At 39.1% G+C, this 27,921-nt stretch overlaps 1 long non-coding RNA gene across 1 annotated transcript in view; it reads left to right on the top strand.

Moving 5' to 3' along the window:
* The first annotated feature begins 879 nt into the window (after positions 1–879).
* The window catches only part of LOC125168196 (uncharacterized), a 46,485-nt gene continuing 19,443 nt past the window's right edge, over positions 880–27,921 (top strand). The window contains exon 1 of the long non-coding RNA XR_007153121.1: positions 880–975. This is a non-coding gene — a long non-coding RNA (uncharacterized LOC125168196). The remainder of the gene's footprint in view (positions 976–27,921) is intronic.

Here is a 27,921-nt window from a genome sequence, read left to right as displayed (position 1 = left end):
TCGGATTCTGTGTCTCCCTCTCTCTTCTGCCCCTCCCCTGTTCATGCTCTGTCTCTCTCTGTCTCAAAAATAAATAAACATTAAAAAAAAATTTATAAAATAAATAAATAAATAAATAAATAAAGAAACTTAAAAAAATTGTTAGTGTAGTTCATAGAGAGAACCTACTAAGTGGAAGAGATAAGAACCATTCTGAGGAATTCCTACTCACTACTCTGTGTTTTCTCAAAGTTTGCAGATTTGAGTTCATCTAAGACTATGTGAATTTAATTATTGCACAATGTCTCCCATAGTTTTAGAGTTTGTCTGACAAAATTAACTACTTGCTTTGACTAACACGTCATTGCAAAAAATATTTATCATTCTTTGTGAATTTGCTTCTGTGTCAGTTATATGGGATACAGCAAAAAGTCCCATTTGTAAAACATAAAGAAAAATAATAGGTCATAGGACCATAGGAAGAATAGAAAATATGATAATGATGACTTTGTGTTATTAAAAAACATGAGTGCACAGAATTTCTTTTTTTTAATTTTTATTTTTTTAATGTTTATTTATTTTTGAGAGAGAGACCCTATTTTTGAGAGAGAGACAGAGTGTGAGTAGGGAAGGGGCAGAGAGAGAGAGAGAAGACACAGGATCTGAAGAGGCTCCAGGCTCTGAGCTGTCAGCACAGAGCCCGACACGGGGCTCGAACTCACAAGCCGTGAGGTCATGACCTGAGCTGAAGTCGGACGCTTAACCGGCTGAGCCACCCAGGTGCCCCTAGAGTGCGCAGAATTTCTAAGCAAACCAAGGATCCATAATGATCCTGAAAATGTACCTGCTGTACTTTAATACAACTTTGGTTCTGTTTTGTTTCTTTCCTTGAACTTGAAGATGCTCCATAGGAAGCAGAGATACTTACAGAATGAAAATAAGGACAAATAAGACTTTCTACAAATATCCTGGGATGAAGGACACTGAAGGGAAATTGTAAGTTACCAAGAAACTACAAAGTATGACTATCCTGCTGAAGAAAAGACTTATACTTACAGATTGTATTTTTGAATTTGAAAGAGCTAACCAAACCTTAGTGAAAATAGAGGCATATTGGTCCAGGGAGATTTAGAAAGGAAGTCTTGAGTCATAAAAGACAGAGGAGATTCATAAAGAAAGACATGTAGTAACAAGTAATAAGATGAAATTTGTCTACATTGTCAACACATATGCTCAGTAAAGTCACTTGGGAATTTTATGGAATATGCAAATTATACTGGAATCTGAAAGCTAGACGAGTTAAAATAGGAATAATTTATAAGACAATAAGGCAAATGTGACCTGTTGTACCCTATGAGGAAGAGTAGAGCTGTAAGTCTTTGTTTCTGAGCCAGAAATAGCTTCAAATTTATCTGTAGAGCTTGCATTGGTAAAGTTTTGGGCAGAATATAGACTGATGTTGTTCTCACAGAACAGGGAGTTTGTGCTGGAATCCAAAGGCCTCAGCTTTTTGCCATTAGCTGAACTGCCTGATTCTGGCCTTTGTGAATTTTAGTTTTAAACCTGTAGAATGAGGGAGTAGGGCTAGATGATTTGTAAGGTTCTTCTTGGGTGTGATTCTGTGTGTCTGACACAAACATGCTGGACTTTGTTCATGAAACCACCAAAAAGACCTTCAAAGAAAAGTCCCGTTGTGTTGCCTCCTGGAGTCTATAACGGTTCAAGAAGATTCTTTTTTAAAATCAAGTTCTAGGGTTGATATTATAATCACAGAGATAAATTATGGGTACTCTGCATGGCACAGTACTTGACATAACTGCCTAGATTGTTCAGTTGCAAACTTTTTCACCCCCAGCTGGTTAAACCTCTCTAAATCCTTAAGCACACTTAGTCTTTTCCAGGGGGACTCCAAGGTTCAATCCACTGGTATTTAAAAATCAAAACTGTGCACTTTGCAGCCACCTGATTATGAACTGAATTCTTTGCATAGATCCTAAAACCATAACACTGTGCTTGTTTTTATTGCTCGGATCTTTTAAGCTGGGTCAAGTTTCATAAGAAGCTTCTTTCATTTAGCTTGACTCTTAAAGCTCCATCAAACTCCCCTATTCTTGTTGGCTTATTGGAGCTCCTAAATGCATGTTGATTTACTTTTGCCTGTCTTAAGGCTATTTCCACTGATGTCCTCTCCCACACACACATAAAGGAAGTCTGTTAACTTCCATGTCTTTTCCTAACAACCTCAAACTCTTCCTGTTCTGGTGGTATTATCCTTCTCTGTTCCCAACAGCATGATTTGGTCATTCATGCAAGGATGATGAAAGCAGTTCAAATGCAAATAAATATCAGAGGTTAGGGCATTGTAAAAATTGGACTAGAAATTTGACTCTGATCATAAGGATAGCCATAATGATGTGCTTATCAGTGTCAGAAGGGAGAAACAGATTAGATCTTTAGAGAAACAAATCTTTCTGGTACTAGGTTCTGAGGGAAGTTTCTGGAGTATGACATCACATTTGAAAAATGTCCCCAGGTACAATACAGTTTTGAGTCTATTACCCCATGATATGAGTTAAGGACATACAGCTCAAGTGGAACTCAGTGAAAGAATTTCTGAGGAATGAGACAAGTACCAGATTATGAAGTTTTATATGTTCTGACAGAAAGGTTGGACATCTATTCTTCAAGCAGTCTTCTGTATCATTTCTATGGTTTTTATTTAACTTGGGCAGCAAACTGTTTGAGCTTTCTCAGGTTTATACCTGTGATCTGCAAGTATTATGAAGAAGCTTCAACACTCCTTTAAAAAAACCCTCTATCACCCATCCACTTTCTTCCCTTCTGCAGCACCTGTCAGACCTATGTTTCCAAAAGTCTTCCTGAAAAACTTACTCCCCAGCCTCAGTCTATGTACCTCTTCTCTTTCTATCTTTGCCCTCTTTTCTGATTCTGCACATCAAATTCCAAATAATGAACCTGGCAAAGGCAGAATCCTCCTTGGAAGACAAGGAAGGGAAAGAAAATGTGATAGAAAGACAAGACCCTCTTTAGCAAGGTTAGTGGCAAAGAGCCATCCTCTGTTATTTTTATTCAGTCACATGTACCTTATCTTTGTTAAGCTTGACAATAATTCAGTGTGATTATTTACTGTTTTTCTGCTTACAAACAGGAGACTAAGGATCAGAGGTTATGGGATTTTCTTCCAGTCTTATTGCTAGTAAATGCTTCAGCCATCATTCTGGTTTTGCAAGAGCTTGGAGGACAAGTTCTCTGTGTGACTGCTTAAGGACAGATCACACCCTGTAAAGACAGGATGAGCCAGTAGTAATGTTGATATCCTTTTATAAGAATGCGGGGCCTGGCCTGAGCTCTCACCGGTTTCAATGACCACTTACGTGCAGCTTGGGAACGTTTCACATACATGTTACACACAAACAAATGTAATGTACAGCACAGCACTGTCAAATTATCACACATATATATTCTGCAGAGAAGTTACTAATTACAGCCTTACATTTCCCAATGAGATATATTTGCTTAAAGAGTTATGTCTTCAGGGGTCCCCAAGACCACTCTCATGTTCAATGATTTGTAGAAGGACTCACAAAGCCTGGAAAAGCTGTATACTCATAGTTATGGTTCACTATAGGCAAAGGATACAGATTAAAGTGAACAAAGGCAAACGGCTCATAGAGTGGAGTCGAGGAGAGTCCTGGAATAAACTTCCAGCTGACCTTTGCCAGGAGGGTCATGTAAATAGCGCTTAATTCTCCTTGTAATCATGTATGGCTGTACACACAGGGTATTGGCAAGCAGGGGAGTTCACTAAATCTTCGTGTCCAGGGTTGATCACATAGACATGGAGCCCCCATGTGACTGGCCCTGTTCAGTCTCCAGCCCCTCCAGAGGTCATACTGATTCAACATGGTGCAAGACCCCCACCATAAATCACACCATTAACGTCAATCATGTAACAAATGCCAAGGCTGTAGCCATACAGACACTTGTCGGGCAGGATATTTCAAGGACTTAGACATCATCTCTCGGGAACTGGTCAGGGACCAGTTATTTCTTTGGGAGGTGCTGTGTTTAAATATCCCAAGCCTGCTAGGTTAACTCTTTCTGCACAGTTAAATCAAACAGGTATATGTAGAAACTAGATGAAAAAAAATTAAGATAATGTGGTTTCTTAGAAAAAAATTAATCACTTATAGAGTAACTGTTTTTAGGGGCATGAAATTTGATTTTCTGATAGGAAAAGTTCACTGAACACAATTATTGAGAGAAAATTTACTCTTGTAGAATATTTTATATTTCTGAGAAAACTCATACAAAGCCGGAGTTTACATAGGCCAGTGATTTTACAGACTGTGATTCAGGCTTTCTGAGGCGCCACTGGAGATGTGAGTTTCGAAAGGGGAACTGGTGGTGAATGGACAGGTTTAGGGGCTGCCTACTGTTTCTTCAACAAGACAGTTCTGTTTTGTTGTTGTTGTTGTTAAATGTTTATTTATTTTTGAGAGAGACAGAGACAGAATGTGAGTGCGTTAGGGGCAGAGAGAGGGGGAGACACAGAATCCGAAGCAGGCTCCAGCCTCTGAGCTGTCAGCACAGAGCCCGATGCGGGGCCCAATGTCACGTGACCTCGAGATCATGACCTGAGCCGAAGTCGGACGCTCAACCGACTGAGCCACCCAGGTGCCCCAGCCATTCTGTTTTAAACTATTTTCTGGTTGATTCTTCTGTATAAAAGGTCAGATGAGGTTCTGCTGCAGTAGTGGACCCTTCATCCTACATGACTGGTGTCCTTCCAAGAAGGGGAGAGAGATCCATGGGAGAAGGCAGCTCCGTGAAGACAGAGGCAGAGATTGAAGCAGCTGTAAGCCAAAAGACCCCAAGAGTGAATCTCTAAGAGTTTCAGAAGGAGCACGGCTCTGCCAACACCTTGATTTTGCACTTCCAAACTTCTGAACTGTGAGACAATCCGTTTTTGTTGTGTTAGGCCACCCAAGTTGTAGTACCACGCTACCCTAGAAAACTAACACATCGATTAGTCTAATTTCATCCTATTCAGCAAAAACTAAGACCAAAAGGGTTAGACAACATTCCAAAGACTGAAAGTACTAGAAAGGTTAAGAATCAACTGTCTATCTGTTCAAAGAATATTTACTAATTCCATGTGTTTTAAATGGATTGCATTACTCAGTTAACAATAACAAAATACCTCTTTATAGACACATTTCTTAAACAGCCCTTATCAAAATCAGCATGCTGTACCCCTTAACTGTATACAATTTTTATTTTTCAATCATATATCCATAAAGCTGGTGAAAAAAAGAAAAAGAAACAACCTGGTTGATAAAGTGAGATTGGTGAAGAAGTGTAAACTGAAAAGCAAAAAAATTTTAATATATATTTTTTAAGAGAGACAGAGACAGAGCATGAGCACGGGAGGGGCAGAAAGAGAAGGAGACACGGGATCTGAAATAGGCTCCAGGCTCTGAGCTGTCAGCACAGAGCCCAATGTGGGGCTCAAACTCAAGGACCAAGAGATCATGACCGGAGCCAAAGTCAGATGCTTAATCAACTGAGCCACCCAGGCGCCCCAGGAGGTGTAAACTTTGTAGCTGCCAATATTAAGACTGGGTCTACAGGGCAATTTTGCTCCCTTGAGTTCAAAGAAATCAGGCAAGTAGATTCTTAACCCATTCAAGTGCTCTTTCATTGCTATTTTCCCCGGAGGAGAAAAGGAATGGGTGTGGGGGTGAAGGGGGTGAGCAATGTTTTGAGTTGTTGACTTAAATTTTCCATGGAATCAGCAAAACACAGGTAGGAAAGAAAAGTCATAGTCTTGTATTGGATGTTAACAGTCTTATTTGGGAGAATTTATCTAATGTTTAATTTAAACTTTGAATCAATTAACTATGACTCAGTGGCTTAACGAAGATAACTTATCGTTGCCTGTGTCTGCACGTCAGCTGGAGGTTGGGCTTGGCTGGAGTGGCTCTGCTTCAAGTGTCTTTCATGCTCCTTATACCAGCAGGACAGCTTCGGAGCATATTTTTCACATATCAGTGGAAGAGCCATGAGAAGGCAAGTGGAAAGGTGTGAAGTTTTTTAAGGTCTAAACTGGGGACTGGCTCACACCTACTTGCAGCCATGCGTCACTGGTCAGAGCAAGTAACATGGCATATTAGTTTGCTAGGGCTTCTGTAACAAAGTATCAGAGACTAGGCATCTTAAAACAATGGCAATTTATTTTCTCACAGTTCTGGAGGCCAAAAGTGCCAAATCAAGGTGTTGGCTTGGGTTGATTCCTTCTGAAGGCCGTTAGGGAAATTTTGTTCCAGGCCTCTGTCCTTGGCTTGCAGAAAACCATCTTTATACTCAAAAAGTGTTCTCCTTGTTCACATGTCTGTCTTCAAATTTCCCCTTTTTATAAGGATACTAATCATATTAGAGTAGGGCTCACCCAATCATTTTAACTTGATTACCTCTTTAAAGACCCTATCTGCAAATAAAGTCACATTCTGATATATTGGGAGTTAGAACTTCAACACATGAATTTTTTTGTTGGGGCAGGAGAGAGGCCACAGTTTAACCCACAATATACATTCAAGCTCAAAGTAAAGGGCTTATAAACCCTCCTACAATGAAGACATGACAAGAGTATGAATGTAGGAAGGGGTGAAGAATGGGAGTGAGTCTTAGTCTAAACTTCATTTTTTTTAAGTTTATTTATTTATTTTGGAGAGAGAGAGAACATAAGCAGGGAAGGGGCAGAAAGAGAGATGGGGAGAGAGAGAGAGAGAGAGAGAGAGAGAGAGAGAGAGAGATTTCCAAGCAGGCTGTGTGCTGTTGGTGCAGAGCAAGATGTGGGGCTTGGACTCACAAACTGTGAGAACATGACCTGAGCTGAAATCAAGAGTGGGATGCTTAACTGACTTAGCTACCCAGGCATCCCAGTAATTTAAACTTTAAATCAGGCACAGGGGTTGACAAACTATGGCCCGTGGGCCAAACCTGGCCTGCTGCCTGTTTTGTTTTGTTTTGTTTTGTTTTGTTTTTTTATAAAGTTTTATTAGGTAACAGGAATGTTCATCTTTTAATGTATTAATTGTACCTACTTTTGTGTCATAACAACAGAATTGGCTAGTTGTGACAAAAGGCCTGAAAAGCCTAAAATAATTATTACCTGGCCTTTACAGAAAAAAAAAAAAAAAAAGTGCTGATCCCTGATCTTGCCAGGGCAGCAAGGCTTAAAGATTAACACTAGTATACTTTTCCTGAATCCAAGTAACTGGGAAAATGTTTTGAAAGTGGCAAGCTTTGTCTTATGGCATCAGTTCAGCCATTGGCTGACTCTGTGACCTTGTGTGAAACCCTTAGCTTCCCTGTTTCTATTTTCTCATATAGAAAATCAGGGCATTGGTCATGTGGCCTGCCTCACTTTGCTTCTTCTTAATTATAACCAGATAGTAAACCTTCAGTGAGCAAAATATACTGCAGTGTATTGTTCCCCCCAAAAGCCCCAAAAAACAAATAGCATAGTTGCAGAAAAATATAATTTTCCGCCATGGGCCTCTTATTTTATTTATTTATTTATTTATTTATTTATTTATTTATTTATTTATTTATTTATTTTTAACGTTTATTTATTTTTGAGACAGAGAGAGACAGAGCATGAACGGGGGAGGGTCAGAGAGACGGAGACACAGAATCTGAAACAGGCTCCAGGCTCTGAGCTGTCAGCCCAGAGCCTGACGCAGGGCTCGAACTCACGGACTGCGAGATCATGACCTGAGCCGAAGTCGGCCGCTTAACCGACTGAGCCACCCAGGCACCCCTCTATCTCTTATTTTAATAGAATAAAAGTTACATTTTTTTTTCTGAATTGAAATCTTGCTTACTCTGGAATTAAATGAGATCTAAAATCCTTTCTTTTCTTTTAATATTAGGGTTCTACAAAATCAAGTATGAAGTGGGGGTAATTGTATGAGATGCACTCTTAGACAGAAGTCAGCTTCTGTGACAGAATTTTAGTAAGCCAACTTCTTATCCGTTTTGGCCACTGTGGGAGTCAGAATCTTTCGATGGTGTCAGAGAGGCCATCTGGGTCTGCTATCCATAATAATTCGAAGAGCTTAACTCAGGGTTTGATGAAGGAACAGACGAATGTATTAAATAAAGCTACAACTCCACCGGGAGTGGCAGATGGAAAAGATGTCCTCAATGTTTTGTAGAGCTGCTTCTCAAGAAGTAGAGTCTCTTTTCCTAATCCTTGAATCTTGGTTTGATCAGTAGAATGTGGGTAAAGTGGTTTGCAAAGTCTAGATCTTAGGCCTCAAAAGCCTTGCAGCTTTGGGTTTTGCTGTCTTAGAATATTTCCAAAGACCACCATGCAAGGAAACTGGTCCAGTATACTGGAGGATGAGAAGCCACATGGAGGAGAACCAAGGTTGCCCAGGGTCCTAGCGCCATGAGAGTGTGGCTGAGGAAAAAGTTGTGGTCCAATGTGGATCACTTTTTGTGTGCTCCACATTTCTCTAGTCCCCTACCAGTTGCCCAAAGATCTCTGCTTCAGGCTTTATTTTATATAAATGATAGAAAGTTTTTTACTATTTCCTTTTGCTTGAGCCCAAATTATAGTCTTTAATTACAGAATGTTTATCAATTGATTTCTATGGGACTCTTTGCTCTCATCCCATGACTGTGTGAAATGCCAGCTATATGCTTTGGTTCAGATGTGGCTTGCTGCAGTTCTCTACATCTCTAACATGACCACGTGGTCCTCTGTCCCCTTTGCAAGATCAGCACACCCTTCACTGTTGTGATGGGAAGGGTGTTCATACCCTTGGAGGGGAGAATAATTTCCTGCTTATTGTCTACGCTGGAAAAAACATCTCCTATTGGGCTAAGAATGTCACATAGATTTCATTTTGTCTACTAACGGTATCAGGAAACATTGCCAGCCCACATCTAGGCTTACCTATAACTGATAGGCAATGTCCTTCCTGGAAAGGAAAAGGACCCTGTATGTACCAAGTATTTCCTACCATTAACCATGATGCTACTTTCTGTAGAAACAATTACACAGTTCTTTTCTTCTAGTAGTAGCACTAGGGAATTCCTATTTAATCACTTTGTACCTAGTAGGCATCGTTTACAAAGTTATATTAGCCAGCCTAGATAGAATGTAATGAAATTCACTAATAACTGACATCATAGAGATGGTAATCTGATAAAAAGTGCAGAGGTTATTATTTTGGTCATTCTCATTTATGCAATTTCTTTAATAATCCTGTATAATAGTTGCTTAGTTATCTACTCCACGGCAATATTTTTATAATCACAAATAATTTAAATCTATATAATAAAGCTACAACAGTAAAATTGCAAAAGGCTGCAAGAGTTGAATCGTGAAGTGATATACTGCAGGGTTTGGCAAACTATGGCCAGTAGCCAGCGAGCCAAATCCATCCTGCCACGTGTTTCTGTAAATAAAGTTTTACTGGGATGCAGCCAGGTCCATATGTCTCCTCTGGTCTATGGCTGGTTATGCACTAGAGTGCCAGGATCCAGTCGTGGAGGTGGAGACCAGCAGAGTTAAGTAGTCGTGGTAGAGACCTTACAGCCTGCAAAACCTGAGACATTTACTATCTGACCTATTACATAAAAAGTTTTCCAACCCCTGGTGAGTTGAAACAGTTGAGAATCTAACAGTTATTGACCACTTTCATATGCAGGGAACAGTGGTGGACAAAGCGCTTTGAAGGGCTCTTTTCTATCCTAAAAAAAAAAAAAAGACTGTAGCAGAAGCAGTGTTTTTTAATTCTGTCTGAACATTAAACTCAGCTGGGTAGAGTTGTTAAAATTACTCATACCAGGACATAACCTGTGTGGGACATGGGTATTGTATGTTTTTGAAAGCTACTTAGCTGAATCTATTGTGCAGCAATGTTACCAAGCATTGATCAAGGTTCTTATTTTACACTTCAGCTCCTGTTCTTCTAGGGGTTAGATAGTGTAGCTATCCAGTTTGGTTTTTAGTGACTCAAACTTGGTAGAAAGTAAATCTGAAATAGCTTAACAAAATAAAAAATAAAAATTTCAAGGAATGTTGGGTGTTAATTCAGACTGGGTGAACCTCTAAAAGTTCTAAGCCAAAAGGATTTTTACTGGCCTAAGATCCTGGTTTGTAAGGTATCATCCTGCCACAAATATCCAGATTTAAAATATATTGGCAGGCTTGCAAAAAAGTCACTGAAGTCTTTTTTTTTTTTTTGTGCCTTACTTTCTTACCACTCTCGAACCATCTACTTCAGAAAATAGAACTTCAGATAGCTATATTCTGTTCTGCTGTAAGAATTTTTTATAAAGATTTTAGTTAAGTTGATTTATTTATTTTGAGAGAGAGTGGGGGAGGGGCAGAGGGAGAGAGAGAATCCCAAGCAGGTTTCTCACTGTCAGCACAGAGTCCGGCACAGGGCTTGACTTTACAAACCGTGAGATCATGACCTGAGCCAAAATCAAGAGTCAGATGCTTAATCGACTGAGCCACCCAGGTGCCCTTTGTTCTAAGAATGTTTTTTTTTAACATTGGAATACTTAGAAAGTTTGGGGGAAATTGGGTAAAATACAAGAAGAGTAATTCTGGCTAGCTTAGAAGACTTTTTCTAGTTCAACTCGTGGCACATTATAGTGGCTATTCCAGAAATAGTGACTCAGGAAGCTCTGTCACAGCTCTGGTTTTAAGTATGATGAGGGTGTATAGTCTTATTGTCCTGTCTAGTGCATCACTGATTTTTTATGGGTTTAAATAATAATGTGAGTAAGTCACATACCAAGAGTTTCCACAGATATCTGAAAGTAAGACTTGTGTGAATATTTGGAATATATAGGCAGTAGCTATTTATAGATGAAGAAACTCACACGTTAGGATGTTTATCCAAAATATATATCTCGAGAACTTCCTATACAGGTTAGTGCACCAGTAGTAAAAATTATACATTTATAATTTAGTATCTTACCAACCCAACAGCTCGTTTGAGCATATGTGAAGATGACAATTTCCATCCATTTTGCCAAAAATCACACTTTCATCAGTCTGCAAAATATGTCTTGGCCCCACCCACCCTTTTTGGTGCCAATTCTTCTTTGTTACTATCTTCTCAAAGCCTGAAATTTCCTCTCCCAGAAAACTAGGACAAACATGGAAATCTCTCCAGGAGAGATACTCTTACCGATCCTTAAAAAGCTGCAATTCAGAGAGAATGTAAGGATGAGAAGACTCCACTATATTTTTTAAAAATTATTCTTTTATTCTCTTTATACTCTTCTGCTCTCCTTTCCTATAGAATTGGCATTGCCACCACCATAAAAGCCATTCTGACCCTCACGGCCCACGAATTTCTGTTTTTACTGAGACTAGGTTTTCTTTAAATGACACATAATACTTTTTCCCTTTGCTGAATACTTCAAAGCCCTGGGTCTGCTTCCCTGAATTGTCCCTATCTTGGAGCAGGACCCCAGACTACCAGAAGCAATATTCCCCACAGTGAGATAGATATGTATTTTCTGACACACTCTAATTCCCACTTTTGAAGAGAAAGTACTAAGAAGCACAATGCAAATAAGTATGGTATTATACACAGGAAAGAAACGAATATTTATTTAGTATCTAATCTACACAAGGCACTGGTAAGCACTTCACATGGGTTATTTCATAAGAAACCATCATGTAGGTATTATTCGCATTTTTACTGATGAGTAGATGAATTTCTAAAGGTTACGCAGCTAGCAAACAATCTGCTTTTTATAGTCGTATATGGCTAACAAGTGATCAATTAACACGAAGTATAAATCAGTGGATTCTTAATTAATGAGCTTTTGCTCATTAAATTTGGAAGTCACTTTTTGTTTTCACATATGTGCCTCAGAACGTATCATTGGCTTTTACGGATGGGCAATTTCCACCTCAATATGAGAAATATAGGTGACTTTCCAAAAATACCTATGCACACCGAGCAGCTTCCAACTACTTCCGAAGAGTAAGTTAGGTCTCTTTATGCTGTCAATCCTCTGAACCTCAGCCCTTTTTCTTTAGTTGAAGGGTGCAACTTTGAAAATTACTGCAGTTTGATGTCTTACAACTTATTGCAGTTCTCTGCAAGTTCAGACATTTTCTGAGGTGAACCGAGAGTACAAATGTAGCTAAGTGTTAATTAAAAAGAACATCTTGAGTGTAAACATTAAAAATTGATCACCTTCTGTGAGCAATTTAATTTATGAGCATTAACATATTCTAAGCTGATGTCTTGAATTTTACTAGAACTTCTCTTGCCGCATAATGAAGGGGAAGAAGGAAGAACCCTTAACATGAATACATTGAAGTGTCTCTTTTCTCAGTCACCAGGGGTGTGCCAATTCTAAGGCCAGAGAGGCAGCTCCTCCAGCATGACTCCAACAGCAGCAGCTGCCAACAGCAGCCACAGCCCCGGGAGCCCTGGCCCCCCACAGGCGGGTTCATGCTGTCAGTCCTGCACCACAGTAATCATTTCTGGCAAAGCGGGAGATCTGCGGAGTGACTCTGGCAGCTTTCCTCTCCTTTTGGGTTATACTAAATCATTAATGAATGTATTTATTTCTTGAATTTTTAGCTTGTTCAGTAAGGTGCAGCAGAGTGTGCATATGAGAGAATGGAGAAAAGAATAAATTACATTGCATTGCCATAGTCAGCCAGCTATCTCCATGAGCCTAATTAAGGGAATAATCTCACCCCCCAACCCCCTTAGTTCCAGGGTCTGTTTTCAATGTCTTCTTGAGCCTGATATACATTTTGAAAATGCCACTAAATAGAATTATATGGTCTAAAATGTGAAGCTAGTGAAATTTCTCATGGGTTTCTCTTTAGGTCCTTTTTTTTTTTTTTAATTTTTTTTTCAACGTTTATTTATTTTTGGGACAGAGAGAGACAGAGCATGAACGGGGGAGGGGCAGAGAGAGAGGGAGACACAGAATCGGAAACAGGCTCCAGGCTCTGAGCCATCAGCCCAGAGCCTGATGCAGGGCTCGAACTCCCGGACTGCGAGATCGTGACCTGGCTGAAGTCGGACGCTTAACCGACTGTGCCACCCAGGCGCCCCCTCTTTAGGTCCTTCTAATACTCACTCCTTGGAGCCCATTCCTCCTCACAGGGGTCTAGTGTCACAGAACTTTCCTGAGGCTCCCTGGCTGCCCCAAAGCTCCTGAACTTTCTTCCTGTCTCTTCTACTCTTCTATCGAAACTCATTGATTCTCTGTTCCATTCCTTTAGTGTTCCATGCTAATAGGATATCTGATTTGTTAATCCATGACCAGATTAGCAGTTGTTATCAGTTGACAGTGATAACGCAAGGAGGTACAAAAGTGCCTGCTCTCAGCAAGATTAAGTGATTTCAATTTTGAGAGATGGGGAATCTTCAATATCATATTGCATAGACAGTTACTTTGCACACAGAATTGAGTCTACTGTCTCAGTATATTATTTCACGCTTAATCTTTGTGTGAGATAGAAGTTCAGAAAAATCCTTAAATAGATTTATCTTATAAGAACCAAAAAAATAGGGTTTCTGAATGGCCTTGGAAAAAAAATTCTAGAATTGTTTCTTTCGCTTCCTATACTAATATTTTAATGAAGAAATTCTGGTTCATGAACACAAATGTTAAGACTTGATAAATGATACCAGTCCACCTTCCAGGCAACAAATGGGAATACTTATACTTTAATTTTTTTTAATGTTTATTTATTTTTGAGAGAGACAGAGACAGAACGTGAGTGGGTTGTGGCAGAGAGAGAGGAAGGCACAGAATCCGAAGCAGGCTCCAGGCTCCGAGCTGTCAGCACAGAGCCTGACGTGGGGGTCGAACTCATGAGCTGTGAGATCATGACCTGAGCCAAAGTCGGACGTTCAAATTAAAGCTTTAAGGACCAATCTCATAGAAGTACAGGATATTTTTAATTTAAAAAGTACATAGCTGCAGTTTTCTGTGTTTTATTTTTTGCTGAGGACTCTGGTATATTTAAGAGAAGAAAGAATCTGGATAGAAATGGTATTCCTATCATTTGATGGGTACCTATGTGTGTTGTTGCTGTAACTATTTCCAGATATTTTTGCCAAATTTCAAAAAATATGCATTTATCCACTGCATCAAAAAAAAAAAGAGAAAAATTTGGCATGATTTAAGGTTCTTGAAAAATCTGATTATGGTATTAACTTATCAAAAATTTGCATGTTAAAATTAAACTCTAGCTGAGCAATAAAATTTATGCTGTGATTCTGATTCTTCAAGAAAGATAATTAAATTCTTAATTTTCCTGTGAGCATTTTGCATTTGGTAACTCGAGGGACTGGGGCTGGAGCTGGAGGCTGATGACGGTGGCACTGGCATGGGGGACAGGATTCAGAGGGAGCAGGAATCAGAGTAGAGGAATGTGGAGTGGTGCCAGAATGACATTTCAGATACCAAACCAGTCACTTTGTAGCTAATCAGCATTGGAACACCACTACAAAATGGGGATAATAATACCCGCTTCACAGAAATAGCAGGAGGGCTAGAGGAAACCATGTGAGGAACTGTCACATAAAGTATTATACAAATGAGTTATTACAACCTGGGGAACAGCAGGGGAAGATAGGACAAGGACAAGTCAATTTTGTCCTCCCCATCCCCAAACCCACTAAACTATCTTGGTCACGGATGATGTGTGCATGAAACAAATTTATTCAGAATATCTGTATTAATGAGGATGCTTTTAGTTATGATGGAAAGCAACTCATTTAATTTTAGAAACAAACGAATTTATTGGCCCATGTAACTAGAAAGACTTAGAGACTCTTAAAAAGATGTCATCAGGAATCTTTGTCTCTTTCAGAGCCTCTTGGCTCTGCTATCCTCTGTGGTGTCTTCATGCTCAGGCAAGCCCTTTCCAAGTGTGGCAAGAATGGTCCCAGCAGCTCTCACCTTATCAGGATTTTTGTGCCTGAGATCCCAAGACAGAGACCCTCTCAATTCTATCAGTCCCCACAAAATGATTCTGTATCACCTGGAGAAGAAAGGACAGTTCCTAAAATGACAGCATTTGAAAGATTATGGGGGGAACAAAATGTATCAGATATTTAGTATGCTGGTTCAAATAAAAATAGATCTTATTCTTGAAGAGATAAAGAGGAATGTCACAGATATCAAAAGGCACGAAATAAGATACAACTGGGCCACAAAAGGACTGGATCTGGAAAGTCTGACCTAGGGCTAGATCAGGTTGGGTTCCCCAGTTTTATGTTCCCATAGCATCCTGAACTTTGCCTATCATAACATTTGTGAAACTTCATCATAGTCACTTTCTATCAGTCCTTTCTGTAGGACTTCAAGCCCCATGAAAGCATAGACTTTTATTGTCTCATCTGCTGTTGAATCCTCCACATCTATGGTAACAGAGATCCTAGTAGGTTCAGCAAATATTTGAATGGATAGATAGATAAAAGAGGCTGCCTTCTCCATCTCTATGGTACTAAATAATCTGTCATCCCTGCACGCTTGCTCCATTTATCTGCTTCTTTGTGTTATGCATGGGCACTTCTGTTCTCTCAAGGTATGTTTGTCATTGGCTTCGTCCTGCTATAGCAATGGCTTGGCCATGATTTTGTATGTTCTTTGGCCCCACAGTCTCTCAGATTCCCAAGTTCAAATTTAAGAAAGAGAATAAAATTAGACAGATTTGGGTCCATTGTCCATGACTTATCTAAGCAACTTCAGATGGTGGTGGGGATGGGTTGTCACAGGCTATATAGGGTTGTGTAAACCTGTGTCTTCAGTAATAGCTCTAGTTCTAAGTATATTCATCCCTCAACATTCAAGTGATTTACAGAGGAAAAATGATATAATAAATTTGTCTCAAGTCAGACTTAAGTATGATGCATCCCAGTCCTTACAAGTCCTCCTATTGTCTTATACACCATAAGTGCCTACAACTTGAATATTATCTAAGCCTACTGTAGGTAGTATCTAGATCTTTCTTGTATCATAACTATGATACCTCCTGTCATCTATTCATATACTCACTCAATAAATAGTCCCTGCAATAGACTCTAGACTCCAATCTCGAGAAGTAGAGGAAGATACATATGAAGTAAATGGTGTTGACTATATCCTTGAGATCATTCAGTCAGTATTGGTTGAGCTTCGAGCCCCTAGTACATGTTAGAAGCTATGCCAGAAGCTGGGAGTGAAAAAGGTAGACAGCCCCTGTTTGTACAAGCATACATTAGTGGGAAAGATAAATAATTTAATTATTATAACATGTCAGGAGATCTGTGATTTAGGGAGAAGACGTAAGGAGGCAAATAAGAGGGGGATATAACCTCAACTTGGGGACTAGGGAAGCTTTCCTGAGAAAGTAGCCTGACTGTGGGCATGGGAACGAGAGAATTGGAGGGAAGTGTATTCCAAGCAGGGAATATCATGTGCAGAGGCTAGAGGAACTGTAAGAAATACATAAACGTTCTCTCGCTCTCTCTCTCTCTCTGTATGTATGTATGTATATATATGTGTATATATATATATATATATGTGTATATATATATATATATATATATACACATATATATACCAGGGTTTTCGGGTATATATTCCAGGGTTTTCGGAGAGTCATTTTCATTTTAAGATATGATATCATTTCTTAATGATACATTTCTATTATATGTAGTTTCACCATGCTTTCCTCATTTGACTATATATATTGGGCATCCCTCCAATCAATTAGTGAAGATCTAAGTCATTCTTTCAATGGTTTGCACAGTATTCTGTATTGTAGATGCACTGCAAGTTGTTCAGCTATTCCTGAATGGTTGGATCTTTCTTTGTTCCCATCTTTGCCACTAAAACAGTGTTACATAAACATCAATTCTTATATATGCTGGAAATTTTTGTTTTCTAGGATTGCTGCTGCTGGACCTAACACATGTGTATTTTAAATTTTAATAGACAGGGGCGCCTGGGTGGCGCAGTCGGTTAAGCGTCCGGCTTCAGCCAGGTCACGATCTCGCGGTCCGTGGGTTCGAGCCCCGCGTCGGGCTCTGGGCTGATGGCTCGGAGCCTGGAGCCTGTTTCCGATTCTGTGTCTCCCTCTCTCTCTGCCCCTCCCCCATTCATGCTCTGTCTCTCTCTGTCCCAAAGATAAAAAAATAAAAATAAAAAAAAAACGTTGAAAAAAAAATTTTTTTTTAAATAAATAAATAAATTTTAATAGACATACCAGTTGTTTTCCCGAAATAGTATAACAATTTGTATTTTTACCAATTTGTTTGAAGGTAACTTTTTATGGGATCCCTAACAACAGCAGATATCATCATCATTTTAAATTATTGTTAATTACGTGATTGTTAGTTAAGTTATATTTCCCTGACTTCTATGGAGGTTAAACCTCCTTTCATGTGCATACTAATGATTTAATTTGCCTTTCTGAGAATTGTCTATTCTTATTGCTTCCCTTTTATGTTTTTACAAATTTCTGTGAGATCTTTGTTAAATGAAGATATTAATCTGTTATATATGTGCAGGATTTCCCCAAGACACAGCACCAATAGGATGAAGAGAGAGAGAGAGAGAGAGAGAGAGAGAGAGAGAGAGAGAGAGAGAGATAGGGACAAGATCAGATTTCTTACAGGAATCGACTCACATGTTATGGAGGCTGAGAAGTCCCATGATCTACTGTCTGCAGGAAAGCCAATGGTGTTTGAGCCGAAAGGCTAGGAGGTCCAATGTCTAAAGGCAGTAAAAGATGAACATGCCAGGGCAAGAACAAAGGGTTCACCCTTCCTCTGACTTTTTGTTTTATTCTCACCCTCAAGTATTGGCTCATGTCCACCCACACTGGTGAGGGCAGATCTTCGGTTAGTCTACTGGATTCAAATGCTAATCTCTTCTGGAAACATCCTCACAGACACATCCAGAAATAATGGTTTACTAGCTATCTGGGCATTGGTCAAGTTGACACAAAGAAGTCACCATCACACTTAGTTAAATATAATCTGTCTTTACTTTTAGAGCTTTGGAGCTTTGGGCTTTCTACTTGGTTTAAAGTCTTCCCAACCCTGAATTTTCCTTTTTATAAAAGAGTTATTATTTTTACATGTAAGTTTTTTATCCAATTTAGAATTCTGCTTCAGGATTGTATGAGATAGGGGTCCTTCTTTATTTCTTTCAGATGGATAATAAATGTGACATTATTCATTGTTTAAGCTATACCTTTTTCACAGAATCGAAACACTACCTTTATAATAGATTAAAATCTCCAACATATTAGTATGTATTTTAGGATTTTTTCTTCTATTCCACTGATATATTTATCCATTTCTGTGTCAATACTATACTATTTAATTACATGGCTTTATTATATATTTTTATATCCAGTTAGGCAAATCCTCATCTTGATTTTCCTTATAAATGACTTTCCTCATTATTCTTGGACATTAATTCATCTTTGCTGTCTTTATTTATTTATTTATTTATTTATTTATTTATTTAATTCGAGTTAGTCAACACACAATGTACTATTGGTTTCAGGAGTAGAATTCAGTAATTCATCACTTCCGTACAACACCTAGTGCTCATCCCAACAAGAGTCTTCCTCAATGCCCATCACCCATATAACCCATCCCCCCACCCACCTCCCCTCCAGTAACCAGCTTGTTCTCTATATTTGAGTCTCATATGGTTTGCCTCCCTCTCTGTTTTTATTTTATTTTATTTTTTCTTCCCTTCTGTTTACATCTGTTTTGTTTCTTAAATTCTACAAATGTGTGAAATCATATATTTGTCTTTCTCTGACTGACTTATTTTGCTTAGCATAATACACTCTGGTTCCATCCACGTTGTTGCAAATGACAAGATTTTATTTTTGATCACCGAATAATATTCCATTGTGTGTATATACGTCACATCTACTTTATCCATTTATCAATCCATGGACATTTGGGCTCTTTCCCTAATTTGGCTATTGTTGATAGCACTGCTATAAACATTGGGGTGCAAGTGCCCCTTCGAATCAGCATTTTTGTATCCTTTGGATAAATATCTAGTAGTGTAATTGCTGGGTTTTAGGGTAGTTCTTTTTTTAATTTTTTGAGGAACCTCCATATTGTTTTCCAGAGTGGCTGTACCAGTTTGCATTCCTACCGGCAGCGCAAAAGTGTTCACCCTTCTCTGCATCGTCTCAAATATTTGTCGTATACTGAGTTAATTTTAGCCATTGTGACAGGTGTGGGGTCGTATCTCATCGTGGTTTTGACCTGTATTTCCCTGATGATGAGTGATGTTGGGCATCTTTTCATGTGTTTGTTAGCCGTCTGGAAGTCTTCTCTGGAAAATTGTCTATTCTTTTCCCCATTTCACTGGATTACTTGTTTTTTGGGTGTTGAGTTTGATAAGTTCTTTATAGATTCTAGATACTAACCCTTTATCTGATAGGTCATTTGCAAATATCTTCTCCCATTCCACCTGTTGCCTTTTAGTTTTGCTGATTGTTCCCTCCTTCACTGTGCAGAAGGTTTTTATCTTGATGAGGTACCAATTGTTTAATTTTGCTTTTGTTTCCCTTGCCTCTGGAGACATGTCAAGTAAGAAGTTGCTACAGCTGAGGTCAAAGTGGTTGTTGCCTGTTTTCTCCTCTAGGGTTTTGATGGTTTCCTGTCTCACATTTAGCTTTTTCATCCATTTTGAGTTTATTTTTGTGTATGGTGTAAGAAAGTGGTCCAGATTAATTCTTCTGCATATTGCTGTGCAGTTTGCTCAACACCATTTGCTGAAGAGATTTTTTTTCCACTGGATATTCTTTCCTGCTTTGTTGAAGATGAGTTGGCCATACGTCGGTGGGTCCATTTGTGGGTTCTCTATCCTGTCCCATTGATCTATGTGTCTGTTTTTGTGCCAGTATCATACTGTCTTGATGATTACAGTTTTGTAATACAGCTTGAAGTCCAGAATTGTGATGCCTCCAGCTTTGCCTTTCTTTTGCAACATTACTTTGGCTGTTCGGAGTCTTTTCTGTATTCCTTGATTTCTCTTTCTGCTGCTTCATTATTGATGTATAAGAAATACAACAGATTTCTGTACATTGATTTTATATCCTGTGACTTTGCTGAATTCGTGTATCAGTTCTAGCAATTTTTTGGTGGAGTCTTTTGGGTTTTTCATGTGGACTATCACATAGTCTGCGAAGAGTGAAAGTTTGACTTCTTCCTTGCAATTCGTATGCCTTTTATTTTGTTGTTGTTGTTGTTGTTGTTGTTGTTGTTGTTGTTGTCTGATTGCTGAAGCTAGGACTTCCAGTACTATGTTGAACAACAGTATTTGAGAGTGGACATCCCTGTCATGTTTCTAACCTTAGAGAGAAAGCTCTCAGTTTTTCCCCATTGAAGATGAAATTAGCTTTAGGTCTTTCATATATGGCCTTTATGGTGTTGAGGTATGTTCCTTCTATCCCTGCTTTCTTGAGGGTTTTTATCAAGAAAGAATGTTGCATTTTGTCAAATGCTTTTTCTGCATGTACTGAGAGGATCATGTGATGCTTATCCTTTCTTTTATTAATGTGGTGTATCACATTGATTGAGTCGTGGATATTGAACCACCCCTACAGCCCAGGAATAAATCCCACTTGATAATGGTGAATAATGTATTCTTTTAATGTATTGTTGAATTCAATTTGGTAGTATCTCGTTGACAATTTTTGCATCCATGTATTTCTTGGATGCCTGCATTTCTCCTTTTTAGTGGGGTCTTTGTCTGTCTTTGGAATCAAGGTAACACTGGCTTTATAGAATGAGTTTGGACACATTCCTTCCATTTCTATTTTTTGGAACAGTTTGACTGTTCTTTAAATTAACTCTTCTATTATGTCTGGTAGGATTCCCCTGGGAAGCCCAGGACTCTTGTTTGTTGGCAGATTTTTTATTATTGATTCAATTTCTTTGCTGGTTATGGGTCTGTTCAAATTTCCCATTTCTTCCTGTTTCAGTTTTGGTAGTTTATATGTTTCTAGGAATTTATCCATTTCTTCCACATTGCACTATTTTTTGGCATATAATTGATGATAATATTCTCTTATAATTATATTTCTGCAGTGTTGGTTGTGATCTGTCTTCTTTCATTCATGATTTTATGTATTTGGGTCATTTTCTTTTTCTTTTTGATAGGTCTGGCTAGGGGTTTATCAATTCTGTTAATTCTTTCAAAGAACCAGCTCCTAATTTTGTTGATCTGTTCTATTTTTTTTTAATTTCAGTATCATTCATTTCTGCTCTAATCTATTATTTACTTCTTCTGCTGGTTTTGGGGTTATTTGCTGTTCTTTTTACAGATCCTTTAGATGTAAGGATGGGTTGTGTATTTGAGACATTTCTTCCTTCCTCAGGAAGGCCTGGATTGCTATATATTTCCCTCCTTTGACTGCCTTTGTTGCATCCCAAAGGTTTTGGACTATTATGTTTTCATTTTCATTGGTCTCCATGTAATTTTTTATTTCTTCTTTAATCTCTTGGTTAACCAATTCGTTCTTTTTTTACTGTCTATTTTTGAGAGAGAGGGGAGGGAAGGGGCAGAGAGAGGTAGATAAAGTATCTGAAGCAGGCTCTGTGCTGTCAGCACAGAGTCTGACACAAGGCTCAAACATGATTTTGAACAATTCTTGATATCATAGAGTAAATACTACTTTATCATAGGGAATTGTTTTCTTTTGGTACAATGCTGAAGTCTATTTGTTAATATTTTAATAAGAATTTTTGCCTCTCAATTCGTGTTTTATATTTTTCTACAGATTTTTATATCATATCGCTATCATACTTTATTCTTTTATCTTACTGTGGTAACTGTTAATTTATTCTAAGATTTCTTTATTCCTTTTCCTTATTTTTTGGTGACTTGGTGATGTTACTATTAATTGCCTTCTCACCCCTGCCCCTTGCATTAATTTAGAAGTTCTCCTGAAGTTTTCCATTCAGCTAGTAGTTATACATCTCTCAACACTCACAAATGCCTATTTGTATATTATTGTATGAGAATAAGAAATTATTTCCCCCAATTACCCCAAGACTTTTGCCCCAATCCAACAGGCATTTTAGAATGTTTTTACTTTTCTCATGCTAGTCTCCCCCATATAAATGGAACAAGCAGAAAACTTTTACCTTACCCCTTTCATCACTACCACCCCACCTCCTTGGTTTTGTTGAGACAAATTTTACTTTCCAAACTGTTAGGTTTTCACTTGCAGCATAACTGGTTTTTTTTTTTTTTTAAGAATCCTTATTTAGGGTATATTTAACACTCCCCATTATTATCCATTTAAATTTAAGTATGCATGTTGCAAGGTTAAAATCACTGCTGTTCCCTTTTATCTTCATCTTTCCTTTTCTTGAGGTCTTTCCTCTTATTAATTTGTGGTTTGGTTGTAGGTATATTTCCAGTATTCTTTTCAGTGGGAGTTATCTGAATTCCTGCTTTTTGGAAAATATCTTTCCTTTAATCTCCTGGTAAGTTGTATCTTGAGGGACTTTAGGATTCTTGGGTTACTTTCCTTTTCTCTCTAGATTAGGTGATAGTAATCTATTATTTTCTGGGTTCCTCTGTTATGTGGAGATGAGAATTCAAGGCTCTCTAATACTTTGTTTTTAGCTTCTCTTAAGTTCAGAAATTTTACTTGAGTATGTTAAATGTGCATCCTGCTTGGAACTCAGCAAGCCCTTCCGATCTGTTATCTTCCATCAACTCAGGGACATCAGTTTTCTTTTCTGTGCATAATTACCATCTCTCATCAGTCTGTAACTTTTTTCCTGGAATCCCTGTCATTTTTGCATCATGTATCCTAGGTCTGTCCAGCCAGTCTCATGCTTTCTCTCATAATTTCTAGCCCTTTGAATGGAAGTTTTTCAGTAATGGCTTCCACTTGATCTTCCAGGTTATTTATTTGGGTCTCACTTTTTAAAACACACAAAAAAACCACAAACCATGGATTTGTGTTCCTTTGTGTCTTTTTCGGGGGATGGAGAGTACGGTGAAATTAACTTGCCCCGTGTTCTGCCATTAACTGTTGTTGGTAGTCCTATTACTGCTGCCTCTGCCTAGATATAAATTTCCATACCTAGGTATCTATATGTATCTAGTAGACACATATCTAGTAATAGCAGTAGTAGTAATACTAGGAGTACTTCAGCTTGGGTTGATAGCTGTCTCCATCTGCAGTTTCGTTTCGCTAGAAATCCTTTCTTCTGGATGTTTTAAATTTTTTTTTTCAACGTTTATTTATTTTTGGGACAGAGAGAGACAGAGCATGAACGGGGGAGGGACAGAGAGAGAGGGAGACACAGAATCAGAAACAGGCTCCAGGCTCTGAGCCATCAGCCCAGAGCCTGACGCGGGGCTCGAACTCACGGACGGCGAGATCGTGACCTGGCTGAAGTCGGACGCTTAACCGACTGCGCCACCCAGGCGCCCCCCTTCTGGATGTTTTAAACCAAGTTTCCTCTCTCTGGTTGCTGTGTCATCCTTGGATAAGTATATTGTTTTCTGCACACCATCACTGGGGCTCGGGTCCTGCTGCTGGGATACTAAATCTCTCTACTTCCAGGTCTCCTCAGCTTTAAAGGAAAGCACTTGGTTAGTCTCACAGGCAAGGAGGATTCGATACCAGAGAATTAGTTGTTGTAGGGGGCTATGAAATGCAACTGAATGAAACTTAAACTAAAGTATTCATTTCTAAAAATTGAAGAGTAAGTACCAAATAATTTCCTCTTAACATTGTTCTAGATGTGCTACTGAGACTGCATAGCTTTTATCTGCATATTACGGGCTCCTAAACAAAGCACTGAACTCCAGCAACCAGTTCAAACCCAGCCTCCACTGCTAACAACTGAGGATGGGCTGTTCCCTAACCTCAGCATGCCCCAGTTTCTGCATCTTTAACAAGGGATAAGAATACTTGTCCTACTTCCCTCGTAGACTTATTTGGTGACTAAAATGAGATGACAGAACAAATTTTAATGTGGTGTGAAATACAAGGTATTGACATTATCGTAGGACATCAGCCTTAGTTTATTTTAAATATGAAAATACATTCTTTCTTATGTGAGGTTTTGATATCTTACATACCTATATCCTACTGTTAAAGTCTTCTTGCTCCTTTATGTTAGTCTGCAAATATGAAAAAAATGACAAAACTAATTTGTGCTAAATTTTTACTCTGTGGCAAGTACACTTTTGTGTGAATCATTTCAAAGAGGTAAAGATTATCCCCACTTTTCACATAAGGAAACATTAGCAAGTGCCGGCTCAAGAATTTGAAGCCAACTCTCCACAGGGTGCATGGGCGGCTGGATCGCTTAAGCATCTGACTCTTGATTTCAGCTCAGGTCATGATCTCAGGGTTTCTGAGTTCCAGCCCTGTGTCAGGCTCTGTGCTGACAGTGTGGAGCCTGCCTGGGATTCTGTCTCCTTCTCTGTCTGCCCCTCCCTGCTTGCTCTCTGTATCTTTCTCAAAAATAAACTTAAAAAAAATAAGAATTTGAACACAACTCTCTTGATTTCCATGTCTTGTTGGTACTTGCTCTGCAGTCACCCGAGCTCATTAGTAGCTCCCTTCCTCTGATGTCCCGTGTGCCCCATTATTAGGGTCTGTTCCACATTTGTTCCTGTTTGTTTGCATGGCTTCCTTAGAATTGCTCTCCAATTATCATCATCATCATTATTATTATTATTATTATTATTATTATGCCTCATCGCCTCAGTTATACCCTGTCTTCATTACATGTCCCTCTCCACCTGTGCTTTCTCTCTCCTCCCCTTGACAGGCAAACTTAGTGAATCCATTTCTATACTTGGTCTCTCCTCTTCTTCCCACTCTTTCTCCTGTCTAATCTGTATTCTATTCTTACTGCTTCATTGAAACTGCTCTCTCCAAGGTCACCAGTAGCCTCCATGTCCCTAAAATGAGTGAACACTTTTCACTTATTATCTTATTTTCCAGCAGCATTTTACAGTGTTAACTGCTCCTTATATTTTTCTATACGTTTTACCCTCCTGATTGGTCTTGTCCCTTCCAGTAGAATTTCTTTTTCTTCTCCAAAGACTTTCATTCTCTAATGTTTTAAATATGGGTTTTCCTCTGAGTTCTGGTTATTTGTATTCAATTCATTCTCCCAGGGGAATGGTAGCATTGTGATCTATATGCTGGTGATACCAGAATCATTTACCCCAGATTTTTCTGCTGACCTCCAAACATGAATGTCCAGACCAGCAGCCATCTCCATTTAGAGGCCTCAAGGGTGCCTCAACTTCACAAGGTCTACAATTGAATATTCTATGCCCTGTTTCTCTAGTTCAGTAAATGAAAGCACCACCTACCCAACTGTTCAGATCAAAAGCCTGGAAGTTTTCCTTGACGAATCATCCTTCTCCTTCATCACCCACCTTCAATTGGCCCCTAAAATTTTGATAAGCATCTCTCAAATCTATCTTCTTTCCTTCATTGTTATAGCCACCATCAGCCAACCCTTGCCTGCTTGGTGCTCTTGTTTCCCTTGAATTCGTCACTCGGTATCCAGAATGAGCTTCCTGAAGTACAGATCCTGAGGGGACCAGCAAGCAGCTGGGGGCCTAGTTGGGTCTTTCAGGTCCAGATGGGGAGAGTTAACACAGTAGTTCTTTCCATCTGGACTTATAAGGTTGGAGCCAAGAGAGGGAAGTTCAGAACACAATGACTTGGGATTCCTGAGGTCAAGAGATTGGTAGATTGTGATTTTCTAAAAGGATCTGATGCTCATTCTGGTCCCTGGAGGAATTATAGGAAAGCTGAGCAGGTGGTTTATATCCTTCATGCCTCTGAGACTGGCCAAGCGTGAGCCTTTGCAGCTAAAGAGATACAGGAACAGAGAGATTTAGTCCTGCTACTAAACAGCAGGACCTGAGCCCCAGTGATAGAAGATTAACCTATATAAAATGAGTTTTTCTTTTTTCTTTCTATTTCTTTTTCTGCAACATCAGAATTTATTGCTACATTTATTTCCAGTCAAGTCATGGTAATAGGTTTTAGTTCCAGGTAAAGGGCATCATTGCCAATTAGATGCCATGCGATGCATGCCTTAGCATATAGATGCAACCCTCACCCCTTCTCCTGTCTCCTTATGAAGAAGCCTCTCTATTTCTCTCTTTCTCCGAGCCTTATGTAGTCCTCAGCATTAGTCCGACAGATTTTGAAATTTAAAGGTCTAATGCTTTTCTTTTTGAAACTACCCTTTTGTAGTCTAAAATCATGTCAGGCCTCCAACGTCTCCCATAGGAGCTTTAACAATTGCTTGTTTAACTAGCCTCCCAGTGTACATCCCATTCTATCTACCCCCCTCTTTGCCTCCAGAATCCTCATTTTGATCCGCAGATTGGATCCTTGCTTAATACTTCAACAGCTATCCTTTGCTTGCAGATTGGACCCTTGCTTAATACTTCAACAGCTATCCTTTGCTTATAGAAAGAAGTGCAGAGGCTTAGATTGGCAAACAAAGTCCTTCACCACCTCTCCCACCTGCATTGCACTCTATCGTCTATGTTGAACTACTTGGAGTCCCAGCGTACATTATCATTGCTCCATTCATCTACACTTTTGAATACCTTTTTGTCTTCTTAGAGTTCTCTTACACCCTCACCTTCAGGGAAAACTCTGTTTAACTTAAAGACTCAGGTCAAAGATCACACTGAGGAGCCTTCTACACCTCCAGGTTAGATCTAATTCCTCCTACCTTGGAGTATTTGTTTGTAACTTGGTATTGTACAATGTTGCTCTCATCACTGGCTGTGGAAATACCTTTTTATTAACATGTCTGTGTCTTCTACTAAATCAAATGCCCTTTGAACCTTAGATGGAGCCTGGTACCTCATAGATGCTCAATAAATGCTTGTTTTGAAAGCTATAGATACATATAAATGCAGACATAGGTATACAGATGTAAAAATGAGAGAGCAATGTGTGACTTGTCTCTGTACTGTCTTAAAAGTTAAGGATATTAAGCCTATTTCCTAAAACATTGACTATACTCTCCAAATTTGTCAAACTAAAATTTAGCCTGGTTTATAATGATGTTTAAGTTTGCCTTTATATTCACCCAGAATGGTCGGGCCTGATCAGAGTAGGGAATGGGACCCAGAGAGTAAAATAAGGAGGGGAGAGTTCCTGCAATCTGCCTTTCTGGAGCCGAACTCTGCTACAAAAGAGGCCTGTTAATATAGTGTGGCCATTTGGCCAGGTAGGAAAAGAAAGCCTATCTGTATAGCTTTACACAGTATCCCAAGGGTTGCACACTATCCCTGGCAGCCGAGAAGCTGCCAGTCCAAAGTGGGACAAAAGTTTCCACCAGATAAAGCCATTAACATATAGAACCCATGCACCAAAGCCCAGGTTCAGCCTCACACCTGTTTGTACCTTCTTACCCAACTTCTGTTTGTTTCATTGATGTCTGTGATGCTGGTTTGTACCCTTGCACCTTCTGGAGACTCAGAAGCCTGCTGCCAACTATGCTCATCTTCCTATGGTTCCGTTGAGCTTAACTGTTGTCTGTTTGGCAGTGGTTTCAGGACAACAGGGACCTAGGTGTTTAACCCCTTGCTTGGTTGGCCATATGCAAGATCACCTACCTCACTGTGTAGATTCATATCACAGCGATGATAACAGTGTGACCAAGGTAATTCAAACAATTTTTGAATCACTTGTGACTTGATCTGAGGAAGGTGATTTAAGATTTTTTTCCCCAAGTAAATCATAGTAATGCCTAGAAGTTAACAGAAAAAATTAAAGAAGGAGGGAATTTAAGGTTCACTCTTCCTTTTATGGAGAACGATGTCCACTGGTGAGAAGACTGTAACTGAAAA

This window comes from Prionailurus viverrinus, chromosome A1 (assembly GCF_022837055.1).
Source record: "Prionailurus viverrinus isolate Anna chromosome A1, UM_Priviv_1.0, whole genome shotgun sequence".
In the NCBI taxonomy this organism is placed as follows: domain Eukaryota; kingdom Metazoa; phylum Chordata; class Mammalia; order Carnivora; family Felidae; genus Prionailurus; species Prionailurus viverrinus.
This window is presented reverse-complemented; position numbering and strand designations above follow the sequence as displayed.